Source organism: Stomoxys calcitrans, chromosome 2, assembly GCF_963082655.1.
Source record: "Stomoxys calcitrans chromosome 2, idStoCalc2.1, whole genome shotgun sequence".
NCBI lineage: Eukaryota > Metazoa > Arthropoda > Insecta > Diptera > Muscidae > Stomoxys > Stomoxys calcitrans.
Window position 1 is genome coordinate 225,409,220 of NC_081553.1, and position 17,995 is coordinate 225,427,214.

A 17,995-nucleotide genomic window follows, 5' to 3' on the forward strand; every position below is an offset into this window, starting at 1 on the left:
CAAAGTTCTTTAAGAAACCCATATTGCCTAAATTGAAAATTGAAAATTAATTTTTTTTTTAACTTTTTTAGTTATTAAAAAAAATTGTTAAAAATGTTTAGAGGATATTGTAAAATTTTCTAGTTGATAATGTTCCTTTCTATGATCATTCCTTCTTTTTTAAGTTGTTTAAAATTTTTTTGGTAACTGCTTTCTCTTTTTAATAATTATTATGCTTTTTTAATTTCTTGCATCGCTTTTCTGGTAGATTAAAATCTAAAATTTTTTGTTTTTTTTTCGTAATTTTTAATAAATATTGCGTTTTTTTTGAAGATTTAGTTTATTATTAAATGTTTCTTCATTTTGTTTAGCTTTGTTTTATCATAACCATAATTCATAAAATTCTAGTTTTTTGTTTTCTTTCAATTATTATTTTTGTTTTACTTTCAAAATAACACATTTCCTTTGTTAATTCGTTTAACACTCAGTATTTCTCGCTTTTAGTAGTTAAAGATAACTGCCTGTTTGTATTGTAATAATTTTTGTTTTTTTTTTAATAATTTTTTCAACTACTGTCATGTAAAAGTTGTTAAATATTCTGGGTTTTTTCATTCCTTGTTTCATGGTTGTTGTTTTTTCAATGGTTTCTTGATATGTATCCGTTTGTTACTGTTTTTAATTCACTTTAGTTGATTATTACATAATTTTTTTTTGTTTTTTCTTGTTATTAATATTCATTTAATATATTTATAATAATAATAATAATGTTCCCATAATTCATATTGTTTAGTTTTTTGTCATTTCTTTTATATTTTTTGTTTATTTCGAATTATTATTTAATATGCATTTTCAGCTTCTGTTCTTAATGTTTTTTCTTCATTTCCTTCTTAAATGTAGAGTATATACCAGTATGTATACATTATACTATATATGATTTTTTCCTTTTATTATTAGCTTTAGTTATGTTTGTTGGTATTGTTTTTTTGTTTTGTTAATTTAATAATTAATATTGTTTATGCCGGCTTTGTTAATGTATCAGCATTAAATTTATTACTAGTTAATAATTCTTTTGTTTTTTTGTTATTTGTTATTGACCACTTTAATTAATGCTGTCATCTTATATTCTGTGTATTTGTGGTTTGTCTTTTTTGTCTGTTTTAGTTCAACATTTATATGAAAATAGTTATACAAAAGTAAAGAAATTAAAAAAAAAAAGTTTACTATAAATAAATAATACAATATACGTTATGATCATAATAAAAATTAATAAATATTAGCTTCTATACTTTAGTTTCTTTTCATATATGTATGTATATTTATATCAGCTATACAGTTTTGCTTAACAAATGATTAAAACTGCATATACAAAATAAATAAGAATATCTACAAGTTAAACAAGTCAAACGAAAGTCAATACTTAAAATATTTGGTTTGTTTGCTAAATTTTTGGAAGCTTTGAAATTTTAAATAATAATAAGAGCAATAAATCATTTGCTTAATATTATAATTGACTATCAATTGAATTAAATTTCATAAACGGTATAACAAGCTCATAAGTACTTAAAAAAAACCTGTAACTAAAGGTTGAAGATTTTTTCTTTGATCCAAATATATTGGTAATGATTTAGAAACAGAGTAACGAATATTTTGAGTTCATAAGATTTCATTTCGAATTTCATACGCTGGCCAACTCTAACTGCCAAAAGCACTTACTTTTTGTCACTCGTTTCGTTCATCAAATCATCGAAATCAGTATAAGAGCAAAAAATAATTTCCTAAACATTAAAAATTGACTAACAATTGAATTAAATGCCATAAACGTACTCAAAATAAGTACAGAAACCAACTTACTAAAAATTAAAGATTTTTTACTTGATCAAAGTAAGTTGGTAATGACTTCGAAACAAAGACTTTTACTTGATCGAAGTAAGTTGGTAAGTCGGTCATAACAAGCTCATGGGTACTAAAACAAAAAAAAAAAAAAAACAAACGGTAACTAAAAATCAAAAAAAAAAATTTCCTTGATCGAAGTATATTGGTAAAGATTTCCTAACCGAGTAACAAGATTTCGAAAAGTTTTGCGATCATAAGATTTCATTTCGAATTTCATACGCCGACCAAATCTAACTGCCAAAAGCACTAACTTTTTGTCATTCGATTCGATCATCGAAATCAGTATGAGAGCAAAAATCATTTCCTTAACATTAAAATTGACTAACAATTGAATTAAATGTCATAAATGTACTCAAAATAAGTACAGAAATCAACTTACTAAAAATTAAAGATTTTTTACTTGGTCGAAATAAGTTGGCAATGATTTCGAAACAAAGATTTTTTACTTGATCTAAGAATGTTGGTTATCATTTCGAAACAAAGATTTTTTCCTTGATGAAAGTAATTTGGTTATGATTTCGAAGCAAAGATTTTTACTTGATCGAAGTAAGTTGGTAATGATTTCGAAATAAAGATTTTTACTTGTTCGAAGTAAGTTGGTTATGATTTCGAACTAAAGATTTTTACTTGATCGAAGTAAGTTGGTAATGATTTCGAAATAAAGATTTTTACTTGATCGATGTAAGTTGGTTATTATTTCGAAATAAAGATTTTTACCTGAGCGAAGTAAGTTCGTTATGATTTCGAAATAAAGATTTTTACTTGATCGAAGTAAGTTGGTAATGATTTCGAAATAAAGATTTTTACTTGATCGATGTAAGTTGGTAATGATTTCGAAACAAAGATTTTTACTTGATCGAAGTAAGTTGGTAATGATTTTGAAACCAAGATTTTTACTTGATCGAAGTAAGCTGGTAATGATTTCGAAACAAAGATTTTTACTTGATCGAAGTAAGCTGTCAATGATTTCGAAATAAAGATTTTTACTTGATCGAAGTAAGTTGGTAGTTACATCCAAACAAAGATTTTCTCCTTCATGGAAGTAAGTTGGTAATTACTTCGAAGCAAAGATTTTTACTTGATCGAAGTAAGTTGGTAATTATTTCGGTAACAATATTTTTAATTGATAAAAGTAAGTTGGTAATGACTTCGAAACAAAGATTTTTTACTTGATCGAAGTAAGTTGGTAATTATTTCGAAACAAAGATTTTTACTTGATCAAAGTAAGTTGGTATTGATTTCGAAACTAAGATTTTTTCCTTGAAGGAAGGAAGTTGGTAATGATTTCGAAACAAAGATTTTTTACTTGATCTAAGTAAGTTGGAAATAATTTCGAAACAAAGATTTTTACTTGATCGAAGTAAGTTGGTAATGGTTTCGGAACAAAAAGTTTTTCTGATTTTCCAAATCTGCTGACTTTATATAGGAAAACCAGCTGGTTTTAAAGAATTGGCGAACCAATTGGGTTATGTTTTTGTCAGATATTTTACTTCACAAATGATTCGCTATTTCGAGAATTTGTCGAATAATTCTATCATTAAACTACCACCGTTACTTTTGTAATATGAACTATTAGTGAAGCTTAAATTAGTAAATTTGAAATTTTTTCTGTTATTTTTTTGTAACTTAAGTACAAAACTGTAAAATAAGTTTAAGCATTCTTTAAAGTTAGGATAAAATTTGATTCAGTGCGTGATAGTTCAAAAATGAAATTTTTGGAATATTTTCTCATTGCGAATAAAGTTAAAAATTAAAATTTATGACAAGATTGACAAATTTATCACATATTTCCTGCTGCCTTTATTTCTTTAAAGGGTATAACAAAATGATCAATATTGTGACGTTCCTTGAAAAATGTTTGTCTTGAAATTTTTAATGATTTTTTGCACAAACATTAAAGATGAAAATCACTTAAGGTGAAGAAAAAAAAAATGTTTAACCAAAGGAAGTTTTTCCTTAAATCTCAAATTTACCATCTCTCGAATTGAATTTCAACATTCATCATGCACACATTAATAATTCACCATAACGCGCTGTCGAATCAAAAGAAAAGTGTAAACGGAAAAATAGTTAAGCTACTGTAAACAAAATTTTAGACAAAAAACTTCTTCTTTGTTAATAGTGAAACTGCAAATTCTGCCTGATTGACCATCACTCAATGAAAAAATTCTAAAAACAGATGTGTGGAAGTAAGCATCTATATGCTGTCTTCCCCAAATAGATGAGACACATGCCCATGTTTTAATTTTGTCCAGGCCATTGTATAGACGAATCACCGTGGCGCAGAGGTTAACATGTCCGCCTATGACGCAAAACGCCTGTGTTCAAATCCCGGCGTGAACATCAGAAAATTTTTCAGCTGTGGCTATCGCCAAATGCTTTTCTGCCAAGTGGTATCGGCACGCCTTTCGGACTCGGCCCTTATCATTGAGTTTAAACTTTAATCGGACTGCACTCATTGGTATGAGAGAAGTGTCCCCTGTTCCTTAGTGGAATGTTCATGGGAAATTTAGTAGTAGTTGGATGAAGAACTTTACGTCATCTGCATACATGTGAATACTACAACTCTGTAACTGTTTAGGAAGGTCATTACTATGTAAAGAAAAAAGGAGAGTTCCTAATACAGAACCCTAGGGGATGCCGCATGAAACTGGAAGGCACCTAGAATTACGTTTACACACTGATAAAGATTGGCTTCGATAGGAAAGAATAAGATTTGTTAATTTTTCAGAAAAATTTAAAAAAATAAGTCTGAAACAAACAAATTTGAGGTGAAACGCCTTAGAGTGGTCTAAAAGAACCAGAAAAGTAAGTTAAATGCTGTCCATATTACTTCATATATCTTCAACAAGAGTGCAGTAGTGCAACAGTGCTTTGGGCGGTATTCTCATTGAAGGTTAGTCAAAAGTGAATTATTTGTAATATATTTCGAAATCTGCTTATTCATAAGAGTCTTAAATTACTGATTATTTTTCGGTATTGGAACTACCCTTGCTTGTTTCCAGGATTGTAGATAGAAACTCCTTAAGATTGTATTGTAAAATAAATAACACATGTAGCTTAGTATTCGGAGTAGAAGTATTTTTCAAAATTTTGGATCAATAAGATCAGATCTAATGGCATTGGATTTTATCGATTTGACGATATGGATGAGGAAGCAACCTCACTCACAAAACCCCTTATGCGAACATGTCACCATATTACTAACATATGCAACACGAATATAAGGAGATGGAACTCTGAAGGAGGATACATTTTCAATAAATCTCCAATTTTTAAAAACGCCAGTACTCGAAATTGGATGTAATAAATTAACAAAAATATTTTAGGCGAAAATTGGATTCAAATGAATACCGGATACATATTATATGATGCAGCTCAACTCTTAAATACACATATTTAAATTTTCTAAAACGACAGTTCTTGGAAGTGGTTGCACTGATTTTGGTGAATTTTTGTTGGACACCTCAAGTAATCCACAAACCCAATTCTGGCATTTAACTTTGAGTTCAAGTAGCTGGAAGCCTCACTTTACTCACAAAACCCATGCACCAGAATTATTGCCTGATTATCGATATAGAGAGTTTAAATAAAAGAACGAACTCCTTCTGAGCTCAGGAGCAGATAAAAACAATATGAAAGTTATATGCGGAACTTTGAATATGAAGTCAACATATTACATGTCTGCGTGTCATTTGTTAGCAATATACAATATATTGTCATATTTTATACAACATATTCATCAGATTAATATGTACTTCTTCATTCTTATATCGAATAATTTAGCAATGAAGCATCTAAGAAAACACATGGTGTTTCGAAAAATGTTCTTAAAAACTTTTTTTTGTTATATACGATGTGCTTATATCCGTCATATAGTGTATATTGTAAATGAACGGTACTGGTTATATGAAGTAGGCGGACCCTTGAATACACATACATTGACTTTCGAAAATTACAGTTCTTGGAATTGGCTGCACTGATTTAGTTGAATATTTGTTAGAAACCCTAAGTAATCCAGAAACCCAATTCTGAAATTGAACTTTGAGTTCATGTAGCTGGAAGCCCCACTTTACTCACAAAAACTCTGCAGCGGAATTGTTGCCTGATTATCGAAATACGGAGTTTAAATAAAGGATAATAGCTAACAACACACCTGGTCAGAACGAACTCCTCCTGAGCTCTGGAGCAGATAAGAACAATATGAAAGTTATGTGAGGAACTTTGAATATGAAGTCAACATATTACATGTCTGCATGTCATTTGTTAGCAATACACAATATATTGGCATATTTTATACATCATATTCATCAGATTAATACGTTGCCCATTATATTTTTCTGAATTTTTATGTTTAATACATAATATGTTCGCAATCTGCTCTTCAAAATGTTTATGTTTACAATATACAATATGATTGCAACGTAAACTGATTTACAACATATAATGTATATACAACATACAATGTACAATATCTTATGCTGCTATGATATATGCGTTACATATGTATTGTCAATCTCTGTATTCATAAGACTTTCCTTATGCACATCAAATACGATGAGAGAGTGCCCTTTTCAACATATATTCTCATATGCAGTGTTTTTTCTTTTATTTAGACATGGGTCTACATGTATTCTTGATGAAATAAGAGCTCGCTTTGTTCGAAAGAGTTGCATTATTATTCGTAAATCCATTTTTCATAAATTTTTGGTACGTATCAAACGATGTGTACAACTTTCCGAATTGGTATCTTTGAAAATATATATAAGAATACATATTGAATGATGGCAGCTTAAGTAACTTTAAACATGTTTCCAACATACAATATGCTTGTAAAGCCAGATATACTTAAATGTCTCTGGCTGGATTTCGCGAGGTTTCAAAAAAAAAATTGCCTAAATGGGTGTACCAACTTCCCTTCACTACCATTTTTGAAGATTGACATTTATTCAAGTGTCTGCCCTCATTTATTTATTCATGCCAAATGTTTAACTATTACTTTACCTGCAATATATTCCCTGATATGGTGTATTATGCCTATTATTCTATTTCCGTACTATAACCTTAGTTAAATGCTCTTAATTGGGGAGCAAAAGATTTAAAGACATTATTGTAATGCATTGATTTTGCTTATGTGGAAACTCCGAAAACTGCTATTGTAATACAATGTCAATATCATATCAAAGTTAGAAGTAGACATTACTGAACTAAAAGTTCAATTAAACAAACCATACCCAACACTGTCAAAATTGATTGAATTTTTTTTTTCAAAATAAACCCCATTTCAGTTGTTTTTTTGCTGTTCAAATTGTATAGCTTTATTGGATATTTTTGAGAAAATGAAAATTAAAAATATATATTTTGTTTGTAATTTGAAATATATATATATATGTATAGCTGAAGGGAAAATACAATTTTATTATTTGGTTTTCTGCTTTGTTTGATTTTTTTTGTTGTTTTATATTTTTTTCTTGTACATTTTATTGAGCTTGTTTACTACACGTTTATGATATGATGATGACATATTTTTATTTATTTATATTTTTTTTTAATATTTTGTTGTAATAAGGCTGAATAAAATTCCATAAAAATTTCTCTAGATAAATTGCTAATATTGTTAAAACTTCAAAGCTTCATGATATGCATGAGAATTTTATAATTATTTTCAATGGTATTTAGATTTCCTTCTCAATGAAACTCCTGATTCCATAAAACTTGATGTTTGTATTATTTAAGATTAAAAAATAGATTGCTTCTATGTTGGGAACAATTTCCACTTTCATATGTCTTTTGTTACTTTCTTTTTTTTTGAATAATAAACATTAAGCCTGTTTATTTTCTGTTTCTGTTATTTGTATTAGTTGTAATTTGTTTTTGTTTTTATTACTATAATTGTTTGTTGTTGTATTATTATGGTAGTTGATAATGTTTCAATAAAGACTTAACCCGAATAGTTTTTATTTTCTCTATTTTGTTTCCATTTATTTATTAATTTTGTTTTTGTAGTATTTCGTTTAATTTTGTTTTTTTTTTTTTTTTTAAACATTGCTATTAATTACTCTTAGGGACTATAGACAAAAATTTCGAAAAAAAAAAATTAAATACAGTTTTGTTGGTTTTGGTTTTTTTATATATATTTAAATTGTTTCATTATTATAAATATATGTATATATATATAAATATTTAATAAAAGGCGCAAGTTATGATATGCATTAAGTAAGTAATTTTATGTATGTGTTTGTTATGATAAGGTAAACATACAATAAAATTTACTTAAGAGCTTTGCGGTTTGTTTTATTATATTTTTTAATTATTATGTAAATTTTTGTTTTGTTTTTATAGATTTAAGAGTTTCAGTAGAAAGTTTTGCTGCGGGAGTTTTAAGAAGTCAGAGACAGAGACAAAAAATTAGAAACCAAACAAATTAGCTATCTTTGAGGAAAAAAAAACAAAAAACGAAAAAAAAAACAATAAAAAAAATTCTAGTCACGTTACGTTAAGCTCTAATTGTGGAATTGATAAAAGGATAAAGAAAATGAAAAGTAGCCTATATACGCCAAGGCTATTTAGGCAAAGACTATTAAAAAAGTTTTATTTAAAAAAAAAACGCAATTACGTTACGTCAGCAATAACTTCAGTAGAGGTTAGTTTGCAACTAACTGAAACTTTAGTTTGAAGATCAAAAAAATCAATAAAAAAAAGATTGGAATATGTATTATTAACGTTTAAAAGTCAACAGCAATTTAAATTTTGGAAAATAAATGATAACGTTACGTAAGCAGTAATTGTTATCTACGTTAGGTCAACAATAATGGCGGAGAAAATTCAGTAAAATAAAGATTGGAATATGTATTATTAACGTTTAAAAGTCAACAGTAATTTAAATTTTGTAAAATAAATGATGACGTTACGTAAGCAGTAATTGTTCTATACGTCACGTTAACAATAGGGGCGCCCCAGTAGCCACGTTGGTAGCGTGCTCGGATAGCCAGAGCGGGGGTCGTGGGTTCGTTATCCATCAGAGGCTTTGGTCTGTCGCTATTGTGGTATAACAATGGATTTAAAATTGTCGATATGTATTATTAATGTTTAAAACTCGTCAGCAAATTCAATTTCGGAAAATAAATCATTACGCTACGTTAGCAGTAATTGTTCCTTAAATAGTCTAAGTTTGAAAAGAGTTTTCTATTTGACCAAAGAAGCTGACAAGAGAGATGCTTATTATAATATATATAGAAATTATAATAAGCATTTGGATGGAGAGATGAAAAAATTCAGCTACGTTACGTACAACATAATATTTTTGATCAATACTAGATATAATGAGAGTTTACAACAAACAAGTTATAGGCTTTAAGAAACATAAAAAGCATTACAAAGAAAAAAACTGAAAAAATCGGTGCTAATTAAATTTTGGAAATTCCATCATTGCGATACGTAAGCAGTAATTGTACTTAATGTTGTTTAAATTGTAACTGTTTTTCATAAGGATTTGAGGAATCTAACATATAGTTAAAAAAAATATAGATACGTTACGTACACAATAATTGCTATTTAATACTGTTTAAGAAAATTATTTCATGAAACAAACAAAAGTTCCCTGTTCAAGTCATACAACATTTTGCCACACAGGTAACAATTCAGCGGAACGAAAACTCTAAAAACGCTTCCAAGCATAAATTCTTATGGTGACGTTACACAACATAACATTTTTAACAATTGAAAGTAATAAAATGTCATACTAGAGTGAACAATTGCTTTATTTTAGAGGACGTGTTACAACACTTTCAAAAAGTATTAAAGTCATGAACTTGAAATGTATAAACGAAACGTAAGGTAACGTGTCACCATAACGTAACGTATTACGATAACGTACATTTATCTTTCAACGCTTCGGTCTCTTTGAAAAAGCTTTCTAATTGTAAATTATTTCAGAAAGTTTAAAAGTAATGTATGACAACGTAACGCTACGTATCTCTTTATCTCAAAAAAATTTTGTTCCCATTTGCTCTCTTTGCTAATGTTTTTTTTTATTTAAGTACACTTTCTGAAAAATCATTAGTTATATATGAAAACGTTACGTTTATTAACGTAACGTAGCATTTTGAATGAAACAACGTAACATATCTGTTTTCTCACACTAAAATTATATTTTTGTTATTGTTCTCTCTGAGAAATAATTAGTTATATATCAAAAAGTAATATTTATTAACGTTAGTTATATTAACGTAGCGTACATTAACAAATCGTAGCATTTGGAACGTAATGAATTTCATGTGTTTCCTCAAACTTATTTTGTTTTCTTTTGGTCTGTTTTGTGTTGTTGTCAACTTTTTGAGAATTAATAAGTTATGTATCAAAATGTAATCTATATTAACGTAACGTATCACTTTGAACGTAACACAATGTAACGTATCTCTTTACTAAAATTTAAATAAAAATTTTGTTTTGCATAAAACTCTTTTAGGAAATACTAAGTTATGTCTAAACGTTATGTATATTAACGTTAGGTAACATTTTAATACTGAAATAACGTAACGTATCGGTTTCCTCAAACTAATTAGCTTTTTCAAGTTTTATGCCTGTTAGGGCGAAGATCATTTTATTTAAAAATTTTTCGTTTGTTTCTTTTACGAGACATACACTAACGTAACGTAACGTATCAGTTTCCTTTAACGAATTACAAAAATCGTTTGTTTTTATAGATAATTCTCTGAGAGATTATTATTTATGTTTAAACGTAAGCTAGCATTTGAAAATAACGTAACGTCTTTAACGTATTGTATTTAACGTAACGCATTTAACGTGGCGTGCTTAACGTAATACATTTAACGTAACGTATTAAACGTAACGCATTTAACGCAACGTATTAAAAGTAACGCATTTTTTTATTATTTTTCCTCAAAGTTAATTCTTATTTGCTTGGTCTCCTTGTAAATTCTCTTTCTCTCTGATAAATCAAAGTTTTCTTTCTCATTTTTGAAGCAGCCAAATATTTTAAGTATTGTTGGTAGTATATCTTTCTTGCTTGTTTAACTTTTTTTTTTGTTTTGAAGGATAAATTATTAAATAATGGACGGAATTCTCATAAAAAAATTATAATTAACATAAGGTTAAAATAGAAACAAACATAAAAAACAATAACTACAAAATACATATTTTACTAAGGAGAGAAAAAAATGGTTAAATTAGTAATTAATTTAAAAGAAAAAAATCTACAAAGTAATTATTGGTTTGTTGGGTTTTTTCAGAATATTTTTTTTTGTATATTTTCTTTCTCATATGGTTTGATGATAAATTATAACTTTGGTTTCTCTAGTTTTAAACTAATTGATGTAGTTAATAAAATATTTATAAACATTTGATTTTTTTAGTGTTCTTATTATATTTTATAGATTAATTGATTAATTAATGGTTTGTTTGTTTTGCTTTAAACAATTAATAATTGATATTTAGTAAGGACAACTTTGGTAATAAACAAATTCATTTTAAAAATTTTAATATTGACAAAAGTAAACACTATAATAATAATAATAATGATATAAAAGATAAAGGGGATTTGCTTCATTTACTTAAATGAAAAAAATTTTTAGTATTTATTAAAAAAAAAAAAAAAAAATTATATAAATATTTTTCTTAATAGTTTTCTTTATATGTTGCAATAAATAAAACCCCATGTTTTTGTTTTTTTGTTATTATAATATTTTCGTTTTTTCTTCATTTTTGTTATATATTTATGATTTTTTTTATTTGCTATTTTTAAATTTATTTTGAATAATTCATTGATATGTTTTCGGTTTTCAGTTTGTTGTTGTTGTTTGTTTTTTGTTCTTTTGTTGTATAGGAGTCTTGATTTTGTTGAAGGACTTCTCATTTGTTTGTTTTTGTGTGTTTGTCTGATCAGTGTAACATTCTGTTTGTCTGATGATTGTTCGAGCTATCAAAAAGTAAAACTCCCTTTTTTCCTTTCTTTCTTTCATTGTTTTTGGAAATTTCTGAGGCCCTTTTGTTGTTTTTTTGTCTAGAAAAAAATTTTATCTAAAATTTATGGGTTTTTTGTTGTTTGTTCTTCTGGTTCTGGTTGTTGCTGTTGTTTTATAGTATAGTATAAAGTTTAAAAGTTCTGCTTTGTTGCTGTTCAGAGTTGTAGTTTTGGGCGGAAATAGAAGTTAGTTGTTGTTGTTGTTGCTGCGATTAGGTATAGACAGAGTATAGTTTTTTTTTGTTTTGGTTGTTGTTGTCGCAAACGGCTTACGGCCTTACGGCATTTGTAAAGTATTTTTGGATATTTATCTAAAAATTGAGTTTTTAGTTAATATTTTTGTCTGTAGTTATGGTTTTCATGATGAAAGATCAGTTCTATATTCCTTCATATATAGAATACAGAAGTTATAGGAGTCAGAAGAGTAGTATAGAGCATATAGTTTGGGTTTTATCTCCATCATTGATGTTGATGTCCTTAAACTTGCTGTTTTATGATGTTAGGAGTCTTTGTTTGAAGTTCTCTTACATTCACATAATTTTTGGTTTTCTTTAAATTTTTGTTTAGTTTTCTTTTTTCATGGGTTTTTAAATTTCATTTTAAATTTTTCGAAACCTTGCTGATATATTTTCTTTAATGTCTGCTGTTTTGTGTTTGTTTTTTGCTTAATATGGATTTTTCTATAAAAAAAATGTTTTCTTTTTCTTAAGCATAATTGCTCTAAACTTCTTCAGCAAATTGCTTGTGTTTGTCGTTGTTTATTTATTTATTTTTTTTAGCTGTATATCCTAAAAATTAAGATATTTCCTTTCTATGTTAATTTCCTCATGATTGAAAGAAATCCCAAAATAAAAGAGAGCTTTCTATGCTTGGTTTTTTCATAAACATTTTTGGTTTTTTTCTTCAAAAAATTTTAGTTTTTTTTTTTTTGTTTCTTTTGGTTTTTCTCTAAAAAAGGGCACATACGGTTAAGCTATACTTAAACTGTTTATATGTTTTTGTTGTTTGTTTTTTTTTAATATATAATATAATTCTTTAAATTGGTTTCCTCGGGTTTTCATGTTTTTCAACGTCTTTTTCTAAACTATTACATTTAAGCTTAATTTCCTATGATATTTTATTAAAGTTTTTTTTTCATAATTATTTAAATGTATTTTCATATAAACATTTTCTCTCTTGTCAATGATAACTGTTGGGTTATTATTGAAGGGATTTGTTGAATTTATAGAACAGAACAAGCATGCATGAAGTCTATGTTTGTCAATTCCTTTTGTTATATGGAAAAATGTTAAAAGAAATTATGAAAAAAAAAACTCAATTCTCTAAAAAAAAAATCAAAATTGAAAAAAAAATTTTTTTAATTTAAAAAAATTTTTAAAATTTAAAGAAATTAAAATAATTTTTAATATTTAAAAATATTTTTAGAACTTAAAAAAAAAATTTTAAAATTTAAAAAAATTTTAAAAAATTTTTAATATTTAAAAATATTTTTAGAATTTAAAAAAAAATTTAAAATTTAAAAAAAATTTTTAAATTTAAAAAAAATTTTTAAACTTAAAAAAAATTTTTAAATTTAAAAAATTTTAAAAAATTCAAAAAATTTTTAAAATTTTTAAAAATTTAAATAATTTTTAACATTTAAAAAAATTTTTAAAATTTTTTTAAATTTTAAAATTTAAAAACATTTTAAAATTTAAAAAAATTTTAAAATTTAAAAATTTTTTAAATTTAAAAAAATTTTTAAAACTTAAAAAAATTTTTAAATTTAAAAAAATTTTTAAAATTTTGAAATTTAAATATTTTTTTTACTTCATTATTTAACATTAATTCAGCAAGCTAAATCGAAATATGTTTATTTTATAAATTTTCAAAAAAGAAAAATATCAAATTTTAATATTTTAAATGAATTCAGCAAAGAGATAGATGACAAAAAAGTAAATATGACAAAAAAATTGTTAAAAAAAACTCATACAATCGGATATTGTCCGGCTGCAGAACATAGGGTAATCTGTTTCTATTATAAATAGAACACAAAAAACCCTTGTTTTTTGAAGTTAGGCAGAAAAATGTGTTTTTTGCTTTGTAATAGCATTTGACTGGTTTCCTAAAGGGTGATTTTTTTGAGGTTAGGATTTTCATGCATTAGTATTTGACAGATCACGTGGGATTTCAGACATGGTGTCAAAGAGAAAGATGCTCAGTATGCTTTGACATTTCATCATGAATAGACTTACTAACGAGCAACGCTTGCAAATCATTGAATTTTATTACCAAAATCAGTGTTCGGTTCGAAATGTGTTCAAATTTTGACAAATTTTGTTCAGCGATGAGGCTCATTTCTGGTTGAATGGCTACGTAAATAAGCAAAATTGCCGCATTTGGAGTGAAGAGCAACCAGAAGCCGTTCAAGAACTGCCCATGCATCCCGAAAAATGCACTGTTTGGTGTGGTTTGTACGCTGGTGGAATCATTGGACCGTATTTTTTCAAAGATGCTGTTGGACGCAACGTTACGGTGAATGAACACATTTCGAACCGAACACTGATTTTGGTAATAAAATTCAATGATTTGCAAGCGTTGCTCGTTAGTAAGTCTATTCATGATGAAATGTCAAAGCATACTGAGCATCTTTCTCTTTGACACCATGTCTGAAATCCCACGTGATCTGTCAAATACTAATGCATGAAAATCCTAACCTCAAAAAAATCACCCTTTAGATCGCGATTTCGTATGGAACAACCCACCAAAACAGAAAAAGAATTTCGTTCTTCCTCATAACTGTTTACGACTATTCAGCTAAATTTCTTCAACAGAAAATTTAATGTAATAAAATTTTCATTATATTCAGCAATTCAGCAGTAGCTAACAGTAGTTTTGTAATGCTGGCACCTCCCATAAAATAATTTTAAAAATCAATTAAAGGTAATCAATTGCTAAAACAATTGTGCTGAATGAAAATTAGCTGAAACTTTGTAAGGGAATTGCAATTTATGACAATTCAGCTGAATTTTTTCAAAGAAAATAAAATTCAGCTGTATTTTTTTCAAAGAAAATATAATTTTTTTCAAAAAAAAAAAAAAATTATCCTGCAATGGAATATCAAGAAAATTAACGATAGTGGGAGTTTTATTAATATTCGGCTGAAAAAATAGCTGATTTAAAAATTTTGTTATAGAATAATTGCAGTTTGTGACAATTCAGCTAATTTTTTAACAAAATTTTATTACATTCAACTATTCAGCCATGGCTAATAGCAGCTGAAATACGATTTTAATGCTGATAAGGGTCCTAAAATAAAAATATATTTTACCTATTCAGCTGCAAAAAAATTAGCTGAGTTTGAAATAACTTCAATTTTGTTAGAGAATAATTACAGATTATGACCATTCAGCAAAACTTTTTTTTCCAAAAAGAAAAGTTAAAATTATAAATTTCTTTTATATTCAGCCATGAGCAACAGTAGCTGAATTTGGATTTTAAGGCTCGTAGGAGTCAAAAATTATTTTATAAAAGCTATTCAGCTGCAAAAACATTAGCTGAATAGAAATTTACTTCAATTTTGTTAGAGAATAATTACAATTTATGACAATTCAGCAACATTGTTTACAAAGAAAAGTAAAATTTATAAATCTCTGTTATATTCAGATATTCAGTCCTGATCTACAGGAGTAGAATTTGGATTTAATTGATGCTAAGGGTCATAATATAGTCTATTAAATCTATTCAGCTGCATAAAAATTAGCTGAATGCAAATTTACTTCAGTTTTGTTCGAGAATAATAAAATTGTTGACAATTCAGCCAAAATTTCAGGGAAAAGTGAAAATTATAAATTTCTTTTATATTCAGCTATTCAGCCATGACCTGCAGTAGCTAAATGTGGAATTTAATGCTGGTAAGAGTCATCAATTAATTTATAAAAGCTATTCAGCTGCATTAAAATTAGCTGAATTCATATTTACTTAAACTTTGCTCAAGACAATTGCAATTTTCGGCTAAATTTTGTCCAAAGGAAATTTAAAATGATATAATTGTCATCATATTTAGCAATTCAGCTGTGGCGCCAGCAGCTGACATTTGTAATACTTTCGGAGCACTGCAAGCGGTGGTATTTTTCTGATTTGCGGTATACTCATAAAAATGCGGTGATTTTACGTATCTCCACCGCAATTGATGCGGTGTTATGGTCATCACACCGATATGAGTTGCGATCGTTTGAATAATACCACATTTGTATTCATGCTTAGTGTTTAGTGCGGTTTGCATGCCGGTGGCGTCATTGAGGCATACTTCTTCGTCAACAATGCCAGTTGTCAGGATACCGCGAATGGACAACGCTACCGCACCATGCTTATTGATTATTTTTTGCTTGAATTCGAAGATTTGGACCACAAGTCACACAGCACACATTACAACCAATACATTGAAGAGTAAGTTTGAAGAGCGTGTTACGATATGTCAAGAAATGGTCCAGTCAATTGGTCGACTCTTTGGTGCGATTTGACGTCTCCAGGCAAGATTAATCGGTTGCTGAATTTCTTCAAAATACCCAAAGTAAAATTTTAACATGTGTTAAGTAAAGAATGCCTTAACTTATTCATAGATATGGGTAAATAATTGCAATCCAGCAGAAGAAAAACTTTGCTGAATGTGATTTTTATAGAAATGATGAATTGGACAAATTTTTCTCTATTGCTGAATGTGTTATTGAAGAAATTTGTTTATTGTTTTGAACTTTTGGAGATCTTAAAGCCATCATTTTATAAGCTTGACTCGTAATTGACTCAAAACAAAATGGTCCCAATTTGGGCTATTTTTTCAGAAAAAAATTTTGGGATGTTTAAAAAAAAGTGTGAAGTGAACTACCATTTAAATAAAATCACGTGATTAAAATGTTTGTATGCATTTGGAGACAAAAATACTGAATTTATGTTGAGGCCTAACTTGTTTTTAGCAATTTTACCCCAAAATATGGGGTAATTTTTCCGTATACAAATTGGATTCATATTTTCTGTCATACTGAATTTATGTTGAGGCCTAACCTGTTTTTAGCAATTTTCTCCAAAATATGGGGTAATACGAATTGGGTTCATATTTTCTGCTATACTGAATTTTAGGCCTAACATGTTTTTAGCAATATTACTCCAAAATTGGGGTAATTTTTCCGTATATGAATTGGGGTCATATTTTCTGTCATACTGAATCTATGTTGAGGCCTAACCTGTTTTTAGCAATTTTACCCAAAATATGGGGTCATTTTTCCGTATACGACTTGGGGTCATATTTTCTGTCATACTGAATTTATGTTGAGGCCTAACCTGTTTTTAGCAATTATACCCCAAAATATGGGGCAATTTTTTGCGTATACGAATTGGGTTCATATTTTCTGTCATACTGAATTTATGTTGAGGCCTAACCGGTTTAAGTGAAATTTTCCCCAAATTTGGGGTAATTTTTCCGTATACGAATTGAGACTTCTCTTCAACTTTCTTCCCTAGCTAAGCAATTAAATTTGAATATCTTTTGATGCTGGTAATTTAAAAAAAAATTTTGCTGAATTCATTTAAAATAATTGAAAAAAAAAACCAAACCAAACAACAGAATTACCTAAAATAGAGATAAACAAACAAAAGAACTCTTTTTTTTTTCTAGAATTACAAACCAATTTTAACAATAAAACCAAAAATGACAATGCGATTTTGTTTTTCTATTTTCTGTCTATGTCAAAACGGGGCCTTGTTGGTTAGTTATGGTTTATGGGTTTTGTCTACGCGGGTTTTTAATTATTTTTGTTTTTGGTTTTTTCGCTTAAAAACTAATGATATAATTTTTTTTATGAAAAATTTCATAAATATTTTTATGTCTTTTTCTTAACTGGGGTTTTATTGATGTCTTTTTTGTTTTTTTTTCTTTTTATAAATGAGTTTTTTGTAATGATTTTTGTTTTTTTGTTTATAAAGATCATTAGGCTTAAGTTTTCCGAGTTAAGCCCGAGTTTTTAAAGTTTTGCTATGCTTATCAAACTCAAATTTTCTATGCCGCTTAAGAAAGACATCCCTTTGATGTCGCCCTAAATTTGAAAGGAAGGGCTTAAAGCGATCAACCCAATCAAATGAAGCTAAATGAAGCTTCATTTAGTTTAT